The sequence below is a fragment of the Arvicanthis niloticus genome, chromosome 17 (assembly GCF_011762505.2).
Source record: "Arvicanthis niloticus isolate mArvNil1 chromosome 17, mArvNil1.pat.X, whole genome shotgun sequence".
NCBI lineage: Eukaryota > Metazoa > Chordata > Mammalia > Rodentia > Muridae > Arvicanthis > Arvicanthis niloticus.
The window spans coordinates 61,664,666-61,675,240 of NC_047674.1; the positions used below are offsets into that span (position 1 = coordinate 61,664,666).

Sequence of the window (10,575 nt, forward strand, 5' to 3'; positions counted from 1 at the left end):
GTAGTCATTATAATTAGGAAAAAGTTAAAGACACTTTCAGTGTATTTGGCATAATTCTAACACCTCTCTGGGTGTTTTAATGTTACATAGTAAGCTTATGAATTTCAAGAACGCTACTCTGCTGAACGTTGATGTGGTGGATACTGCTGATAAAATTACCCATGGCCTGACGTCAGTATTTCTATTTTAGTCAAGCTTCAAGAATGGCATATATAGCTTGATCATGCTAGCCCTTTTTGCCCTGGGAATACTTTTATTCCTGCCCATCGTGGTAAAGCATGTCTTCAACAACATCAACATGTTGGCAGCCAAAGTGTCTTGAACATGGAAATGGACCCCCAGACAGTGTTATTAAATTAACAGGCTGCCAAGCCAAGGATGGGTAAGATTCTGTACAGAGCCTTACCAACCTAAGACAGAAGTGCATTGCTTTTGATAATGCATATTTCATGATGGGTTAGGAAGGCATTCTTGTCAGAATTACCTAAGACATGCTCAGTCTTGTTAATGAAATATAAATGAGGGAGAAGTGGAGAGCCTTTGGGGCTCCTTGGCAAGAATCTGACATGGGCCAAGGACAAGGAAATGGGTTGCTTGGCAGAAATATGACATTGGCCAAGGAAAAGAAAGTAGGCTTCAGGCAGGAATCTGACATTAGGCTAGATCAAAGAAGTAATTTCTGGTAGGAATCTAAATCTTAGGATAGAACAAAGAAGTAATCTCAGTGAGGAATCTAAATATTGGGCTAGAACAAAGAAGTAATTTCAGGCAGGAATCTAAATTTTACGCTAGAACAAGGAAGTAGGCTTCAGATATGAAAATGTCTTTGGGCCAGGACATGGAAGTTGGCTCAGATATTTTGGTCATCCTGATAAGCTCTTAGAAACAGTGATCATGTAAATGTTCACAGAATTTTGTTTATTGCCTTGCTTGTTTGTTGACTATTTGTGTTTATTGTCTTGCTTGTTCCTTGACTATTTGCACCTATTGTATTCTAGTCCCTCATCCTAGGATTGACCTGAATACTTATATGTAACTCAAATGGTATAAAAGCAAAAAGGAGGACAGGGAATGGGATAGGGGGTTGTAGGGAAGGGAAATGTGGAAAAGGGATGATATCTGAAATATAAATAAATAAAATATCCAATAAAAAAGAATAGAAGACCTTATTCTTCATCAGTAATGAGGTAAAGGCATCACTGGAGCAGAGCAAACATTCTAGTTCTTGCTTTATAAAGCCACAAATACTATTTTATGATTTCAACTTTATATTCTTATCCAGTCTCATTTACTTTTCAAGTACCATTCTAAGCAGCATTTGGACATGAATGTGGGATGATTGTTTCTAGAACATGGGCTTTGGGGTAAGGACTAGATATTCATCTTTGTGCAGGACCATATGATAAATATGCTATTATATACTGATCACGTAAAAAATATCCTGATCAAGTGGTAACTTTGCACCTACTCAATTTTCCATTTACTGTGAAAGCAGCCATATTACGCTAAGTAGTTGGGCATGGTTGTACTCAAATAAAGCATTACTTATAAATAGAGATAGTGAGCTGTTGTTTTCCCATTCTGGTATGCAGAATAAAGAGGAAACTCCTGCACTAGAAACAATACCCCACCCCTTTAGTAAACATTTCCTTACCCACACCTTGAAATCTCTGTGACTGTTCTCCCCTGCTACATTGTTCTTCAGCTTTCATCTGAAGGCCTCGGTATTGCTGTTGTTTCCCTATTTGTGTTTCCTCTTAGAACACAAGTTCATATAGCTGAGACTGCTTAGCCTAGCCCGGCTTTGAACTTCTATGCTTCCTAAACGTTGGATTTATAAGTGTGTTCAGTCACATTTTCTTTACCTATTTTTTTCTTTTTATAAAAACTTCATTTGGGTATAGTTTGGATGTCATGTAAATAATACATTTAAATAGTGCTGTTTAATTAGTCCTAAGAACTTTCCCTTTAAATATATCTTCATTTGTGTTGCATAAATTTGGTATGTCATGTTTTCATTTTCATTCAGTTCTAAAGGTTTTTTAACGTCCTTGGTTTCTGACTTGACACAGTTTTCATTCAACAGCAATTTGTTCAGCTTCCAAGAGATTGTATAATTTTTATATATCTTTAGTTGATATCCATATTTAATACATGGTGGTTAGATGATAGGCATAATGATTTTGTACTCTGTGTAAAGATTATCTTTTTATTATTCAAATGCTGATTTCTCTGCCCCCATATTTTGTTGTAATCTGGACATGGTGTTGTAATGCTTATTCTGAGTAATTCCTGTCTCATTGTTATATAAACATTGCTCACATTTATTCTCTGATTTGTCAGTTAAAGCTGATCAGACACTGACTGAGCAGGGGAGAATAGGGCTGGAATTTGGATTCAAGTGAGGGGATGGAAATAAAGAAAGGAGGAAGGAAAAGTTACCACAAAGGGAGGATGGAAGAGACACCATGAAAAAACACCTGGATCAGAGAGAGACAAATCAGTACTAAAATGCAAGTATCTTAGGGATTTTCCCTGGGAGAGCCAGGTTAGCTTAGAGGGTTAGAATAGATTAATAACTACTCAGACATTTTGCTCTAAAGCATCAAATAAATCTTACAGTTTCTGTCTCCTTTATTTGGAAGCTAGCTGGGATAAATAAGAAATTGCTATTTACAAAATTGCCTTAACAAGATGGGATGCATGATTTCAAATTTCCTATGTTCTTGAAGACTTGTTTTATGTCGTAATAATGTGTTTAATTTTGGAGAATGTTTCATGAGCTAGTAAGAAGAAAGTATGTTCTTTAATGTTTGCATGGAGCATTCTATAGAGTTCTGTTAGCTCCATTTGATTTATGATGTACTTAACTCCAGAATTTTTCGCTTTAATTTTTGTCATTGTGACATGATTATTGGTTTGAGTGAGTATTAAAGTCACCCAACACTACTGTGTGATGCTCGTTATATGATAGAGGTGAATGGGAGCAGTAGAAGAATGACTCAGTGATGGATGAAAGCTGCGTCATCTGCTTGAGATAGCCCTCTCTTGCAAACTAAAGCCTAGTCATTTATTTGTGTAAGCTACTTCCTTAGAAATTGCGTATCAGTTTAATCATTTACCCAGGTTCTTTTTTGATCATTCTAGGAATCAGCATTTTATGACCTTAGCCCCTTGACTCTTAGAAATAGAAGTTGAAATACAGAGCATATTTGAGCCAAATGAACCAAACAGCAAGTACATTTAAAAATTTTTTTATTAATCATTCCATTCGTTTACATCTCAAATAATATCCAATTTCCTAGGTTATCCCTTCAACAACTGCCCATCCCAGATCTGTGCTCCCTGCTTCCCTTAGCCTGTATGAGGGTGCTACCCCACTCACCCACCCTCTCCTTCCCCACTGCTCCAGCATCCCCCTACACTGGGACATCAAACCTTCCTGGGACCCTAAGGTGCTGCTTGTACTTCATGGAAAGGTGTGTTTCTTAGAGGCAGCATAAAGATGAATCCTGTTTTCTAATCCAGTCTCTTAGTCTGTGTCTTTTTTGTGAGGGGGATTACAAACATTGACAGTTATTGACTGAAGAGTGTTTATTAATTACTGTTATTTTGTTGTATTCATGTTTTACTTCTTAGACCTCTTTTGATGTACTGTTCTGGGATTATTTATTCATTGTGTCTCCTTGGGTCTGTAACTAGTGTCTTGTCTAGAGTTGGACTGGTAAACAGAAACTGTTGAAATTTGTTTTTATCATGAAATGTTTTTCTTTAACCATGATTGTGTTTGATAGTTTTACTTGGTAGTCTTGGCTGACATCTGGTCTTTCCGTGAATGTAGACTCTCTCTCTAGGTCATTCTGACTTTCAGAGAGCCTGCACAAAAAACCTGGAGAGATGTCATAATAATAAGTTAATGATACACATGAAGACTTTAGAAAAACAAGCAAAAACACTACTGATAAAGTATACCCAGTAAGAAATAATCAAGCTAAGAGCTCAAACTAATAAAATTAAAATAAACAGTAACAACAAAATCAATATACCAAGAATTAGTAAAATGAATTATTTTTTAAAAAAGTGAACAAGATTGATAAATCTGTAATCAAATTAACCAGAAATAAAAGAGAATCAAAATTACAAAATTATATATGAAAGGGTGACATTACAACAGACACTAAGGAAATTTGAAGAATCCTAAGCCACTATTGCCCCGATACCAAAACCAAAGGACTCAACCAAAAAGGAAATTACAGACTTTAAGAATGTAGATGCAAGATTTCTCAATAAAATACTTCAGAAGTGAATCCAAAAGACACAACAAAACTATTATACACTATGATCAAATTGGCTTCATCCCAAAGATTCAGGGATGGTTCAATATATGTTAATCAATAAACAGAATTGACCACATAAACAAACTAGAAGACAAAACCCATGTTATCATTTCATTAAATGCTGAAAAAGCCTTTGACACGATCCAATATTTTTTCATGATAAAAGCCATGGAGAAACTAGGGATATAAATAAATATCTCTACATAATAAGGATATTTTATAAAAAGCCAAAGCCAACATCAACTCAGGTGAAAAGAAACTCCAAGCACTTCCGCTAAAATGAAAGATAAGATATGAATGCCTTGTACTCTTTCCATACCAATATAATACTAAAGCAATAAGATAGTTGTAGGAGACCAGTAAGATACAAAGAGGAAAAAAATCCAAGGTATTCTTTTTTGTTGTTGATTTTGTTTTGTTCTTTTTTGAGACAGGGTTTCCTCTGTGTGGCCCTGACTATCCTGGAACTTACTCTGTAGACAAGGTTGGCCTTGAACTCACAGAGATCTGCCTGCTTCCATCTACCAAGGACTTGGACTAAAAGTATGTGCCACTATGACCAGACACCAAAGTATTATTATTTGAAGACATACAATTCCAATGATGTTACCAGCAAAATTCTATAGCTGATAAGTGCACTCATCAAATTATCAGGATACAAAATTATCATAAAAAATTAGTAGCTTTCTGATAAACAAAAGAGAAACATATTGAAAAAGAAATCAAGGAAATAACTTTCACAATAGCCTCAGAAATATCTAAGAAGATGAAATGTATGTAAAGTGAGAATGTTAAGAAAGACATTACTGTTGAGCAAGGTGCAGAAAAATTTGTAAGAACTAGAGGATCAGGAAATTTGCTGTAAGATTGTGTTCCCTAGTGACTTTAGAAGCTGCACCTATAAAACCTCACAAACATGATCACCTAGCATGAAGCACATGTAGACATGTAAAGCAATGAAATAAGGACATTAAGAACAGGCATGCCAAAGTGGACAGGGGAAGCCCATAAGGCCTCAGCTTTGCATAAAGAACTACTGAAGTATTGAGCATCAGAGAAATAGTCTTCTAGAAGGAAGAGCACACCAACTGGTTACTCAATATGAATGACCACTCTGTGCATGTGAGTGGCGTTGGTCAGACTGAGCGGGTTATGTTTTTGCATGTATATATACATGTACATATACATAAATGCATATTGCAAAATAAATAAGAGAAGCCATGAAATTCAGAAAACAAGGAGGTGTGTTTGGGGAGGTTTGGAGAGAGAAAAGAGAGAAATAATGTAATTATATGTAGAGCAGTGGGCTGTTTGGTTGAGCATGAGTTTTGAACCCTGGAACCTTTATCGGTTGGCACGAGTTCAGCTCTGCTCCCAGGCCCTGGTTCTTTTCACTTAGCTTCAGTCCTCTAACAACCCCTCCCACAAAGAGGTTTATGACCATCAGTCACGAGGAATGGTCCCTCAGGCTCTTCCGCATGCAGATGAGGTATTTCCAAGCTCTCAGGTCAAGCCAATAGACATTATCAGCTGTCAGACCCTAACCCACCCCAAAACTGTATATAAGGGCTTTATTTAGGGGAAGTAAAGGCGCGCTCAAGAATCATCCTGGTGTTTGAGAGTTTTTGCCACAAAAGCCATTAACACTTGGGGAGAGCTCTGCTCTCCCGGAACCTGCCTGGGACACCAAGCTGCCTACTTGCCAGCTAGCGGGCTTCTTATTGGCCCAGCCCGGGCCTGGACCGGCTCTGCGAGGAGAGACAGGTGCAGCACCTGGGAGAGACCGGTCAGTGACAGCGATGTCGGGAGATGATCGTGGGACACCCTCCAGAACAAGGAACCCACAATTATATTATAATCTCAAAAGTACAAAGATAAAACTGCTTAAAGTATCATCATGGCAGATTTCAAGTACTACAGAGTTACAATAAAAAACTAACATGTTATTATCACAAAAACAGACTCATTGATTGATAAAATCTAATTGGAGAATCAGACACAATTTCACACCCTTACAGTCACCTGATTTTTGATAAAGAAGCCAAAAATACACAGTGATGAAAATACAACATCTTTCACAAATGATGCTTGTCAAACTGGATAATTGCATGTAGAAGAATGTTAATATATCCATTTGTATCATTGAACTGCACTCAACTCCAAGTGAATGAAGAACCTTATCATCATTAGATGGAATACCTGATACATAAGATCTGAACTTAGCAATATCAAAAGCCATGCTAATAAGGAAGGGGAGAAATCTTATAGGTTCACACCCCTGGAACAGTCACTACAGCTACCTAATGACTACGGAGAGAAGGAGTCTTTCTTGGGGATGAGCTCAATAACTGTCTGTCTATATTGGCTTCTAGACTGACTGCTCCAATTTGCATTCTGACCAACAGTGAATGAGGGTTCCCTTTTCCCACAGCACTCGTTAGTTGTTTTGATCTTAGCCATTCTAACTGGGGTGAGATGAAATTTCAAGTTTGTTTTACTGTGCATTTCCCTAATTGCATGGATACTGAACACTTTTTGAGCTGCTTTGTAGTCATGTTTGTTTCCTCAGTTGAAAATTCTGTTTAGATTCCTAGCTCATTTGTTAATTGGATCATGTTTTTCCATTGAATGCTGTTTTGAGTTCTTTATATAGCCTTTCAAATGAATGACTAGCAAAGATTATATCACAGTCTGTGTGTTTCTTCTTCATTCAATGTCCTGTTTCCTAAGCTATATATGTTCTTAGTTTTATGAGGTTCCACTTGTCAATTGTTGGCCATAATTCCCAGGTAAATAATTAATTCTCAGCTTAAGGAAAATCATTTCCTACACCTAAACTTTCATGGTACTGTCCATGTTCTATTCTAGGAGTTTCACTATTTCTGGTTTCACATTGAGGTCTTCTATCCACTTGAATCTAGTTTTTGCACAGAGTGGTAGATATAAGTATAATTCCATCCCTCTACATGTGGATATTCATTTTTCTTAGCACAATTTGTTAAAATGCTATCTTTTTAGTGTATGATTTTGACTTTTTGTCAAATATCAGGTGGATACATATTTTACATACTCATGTTTGGGTCTTTGTTTCATTAATCTACATTTCTCTTTTTGTTCCAGTTTTATATTGGATTTTTGAAAAATGTATTATTATTACTGTAGCTTTATGGTGTGTCTTGAGATCTTAATTAGTAATCCCTCCATCATTTTTTTTGTCAGAAATGTTTGGCTATCTGGGGTTACTTTTGGTTTCATATAAATTTTAGGATTTTTTTTCTATTTCTTGGACTAAATTTTTGGGTATTTAAATCGAGATTACCCTGAGTCTTTAAATCACTTTGGGTAGGATAGCCAGTCTTACAATATTAATTCTATAAATGCATGAGCATATTAGATCTTCTCACATTCTAGTTCCTTTCTCAACTTCTTTCTTTATATATTTGAAATTTATATTACAGAGGTCTATCATCTTTGATGCTATAGTAAATGTGAGTGTATTCACATCTTCTTTTTTGTTTGTTTGTTTTTCAAGACAGGGTTTCTCTGTGTAGTCCTGGCTGTCCTGGAACTCACTCTGTAGACCAGGCTGGCCTCAAACTCAGAAATCCGCCTGCCTCTGCCTCCCAGGTGCTGGGATTAAAGGTGGTATTTATATCTTCTTAGTGTATTTATTGATGGTATATTGAAAGGCTACTGATTTTTGTAAGTTGACTTTGTGTCCTGCCACTTAGCTGAAATTGTTGATTATCTAGAAGTTTTTGGTAGAATATTTGGAATTTTCATATATATATATATATATATATATATATATATATATATATTCATCTGCAAATTGAGATAATTTGACTTCTCTTCTTACTTGTTTCTCTTTCTTTAATTTCATTCACTTGCCATACTGTTCTGCCTAGTGAGAAACATAATATCTTTAATTTTGGTGATCTAAATTTTTCCACCTAACATTTTTGGGTTTTTTTGCCAGGCTTTTCAAATTTCTGATTGTGCAGATCTTGCCTCACTTCTCCTTTGAGGTATTTCCATATGCAGCCTGTCCCTTTGCTGTTTGTTTGTTTTCACTTCATTTTTAAGGCATATACCTGAAAGTCACCCAGCCTATCTCATAGAAAGTGTTTATGTTTCCTGAAGAGTGTGACTGCTAGAGAAATAACTCAGTGGTTAAGAGTATGTGTTTCTCTTCCAGAGGATAGAAGTTAATTCAATTCCTGGTACCTATATGACAAATCACAACTATAACTTCGATTCCAGGACACCCACATGGTTTACAGACAGATATACAGGCAGTCACTCACACATACATATAAAATAAAAGATAAATAAAAAGAAAAAATGGGGAAAAAAGCTGTGGCTTCATAACTATATGAGTTTTAATTAGTTCTGGGTCCTTATTATCTCTGCCTATAAAAAAATGATTGAAAGTTTCAGACTTACTTTTTAAAGAGATGAGTTCTGAATAATCTTCAAATGATATCTCAAGCAGAGATATGATATTATGATAATAATATATTATTTTAAGGAATTCTATTTATTAAAGGTAATATTTGCTTGCTCTCTCTCTGTCTCTGTGTATGTGTGTTTGCGTATATGGCTGTGTATATATCTACATTTGTGCTATGTTGACTCGCTTGCAAAGATTAATAAGATTGCATTTACTCATGCTCTTATGGGTCTTGCATATGTGTAGTTTTAAAATACGTTATATAGGTACATGGAGGGAGGTGATTATTGATTAGAGTTCCTTGATAATAAGTAGCATTGATGGGAATACTGCAATATACTTTTTTTATTCTTTATTAGAGCGGCACATTTTTACTTCATTGTGTAAGAAAGGAACCTGAATGTGAACATTCTAAGAAGCCCCCAGGCAGGGTTACACTGCTAAGTTTGTTTGTTCTACATTAACTTTTAACCTAGATGTAACACAGATGGGGATGCAGAAGGAATGCAAAATTTAGCAGTCTCGAGTATATGTGAATCACCCACTATACAGAGAGAGGAAAATAGCAGAAAAAACATTAATACTGTAAATGTCAGAGATAAGGGCTGCTACCTGACCAGAGGGACAAGAGTAAACCTTTGGAATGATTTCCTGCCTTGGTTCTGATTATTTGTCAAGTATGCTAGCTGAAGATGTGCAGAGAAAGAAGATTTAAGAACAATGATTTACTGGGTTCCCAGAAGGCCTGAATATCTGAATAAAGTACAGTTTAAAGTTTTCATTTTTTTTAGTACCTGTTCATTAGTTTCTATGGTAGTAAGCAACAAAGATCACCTTATTGCAGTACAACAGCAACTGGTAAGTGTATGGGATTGCTCACAAACCTGAGAGAAAAGAACAACACCAGAGAGTGAGGCAGTTGTGGGAACCCCTAAAGGAGTTCCCAAGTGGCCATCACCAAAGCACTTCTCTTACGTTGAGTGGGTTGCAAATAAATTTAGTTGGCCCATAATTCAAATCTTAGAGCAGAGAATAAGCCCTACCCAGTTTTGGTCATGTATGTACACATTAATCAAGGAAAGGTTGGGGCATCTTGAATTGCATAAAACTGTGCACATTTAGGAGAGTGATATTTTTCCAAAGGAAAATCAGTGATAGCAGGGTGGTTTGAATGGGACTTTGAAAGACAAAGCATATAAGAACATTAAAAAGATGAATACATAACTAAAAATATAGGAGGAGAAATACATAAGTATAATAACATGGATATTAATAAAGTGCTTTGAAAGTTCTCAAGAGAGAGAGAGACAGAGAGAGGTGGGGGAGAGAGAGAAACAGAGAGACAGAGACAAAGAGACAGAGAGAAAGGAGAAGAGAAGGCAGAGGAGAGGAGAGAATTAGTAATGTATCTTGCAAAACTGCACAAAGGGAATATCCTTTCTTCTAGAGAGATGACATCTTTTGACATGGAATATTTGAACTGGGGCAGAAACAAACCAGACAGAGGAGCAGATTGACTAAACTTAGGAGATTGAATGTTGAGCAACATACACTAGTTTTGTTTGATTTAAGACTGAGCAGCAGTTTCTCAATTACATTCTGGAAATCTCTGTAGAAACTGAGAACCCTGCCAAGGATTCTACAAGTCAAGCCCATTTTATTAGTATGAGATAATGTTAGTTTCTCAGATTCATTCTTTCAGGAGCTCAGGGTGGGCTCTTCCATCACTTATAATATACTCTGTTGTAGATGGGCCTGGTTCTGTTTGTATTTTAATGCTAATTC

General features: G+C 36.2%; 1 long non-coding RNA gene across 1 annotated transcript; it reads left to right on the forward strand.

Moving 5' to 3' along the window:
- The first annotated feature begins 2,354 nt into the window (after positions 1-2,354).
- Positions 2,355-7,019, forward strand: LOC143434883 (uncharacterized). The gene is made up of 3 exons (XR_013104737.1): positions 2,355-2,513; positions 3,306-3,479; positions 4,772-7,019. It is a non-coding gene; the product is annotated as an uncharacterized LOC143434883 (long non-coding RNA).
- Positions 7,020-10,575: the final 3,556 nt, after the last annotated feature.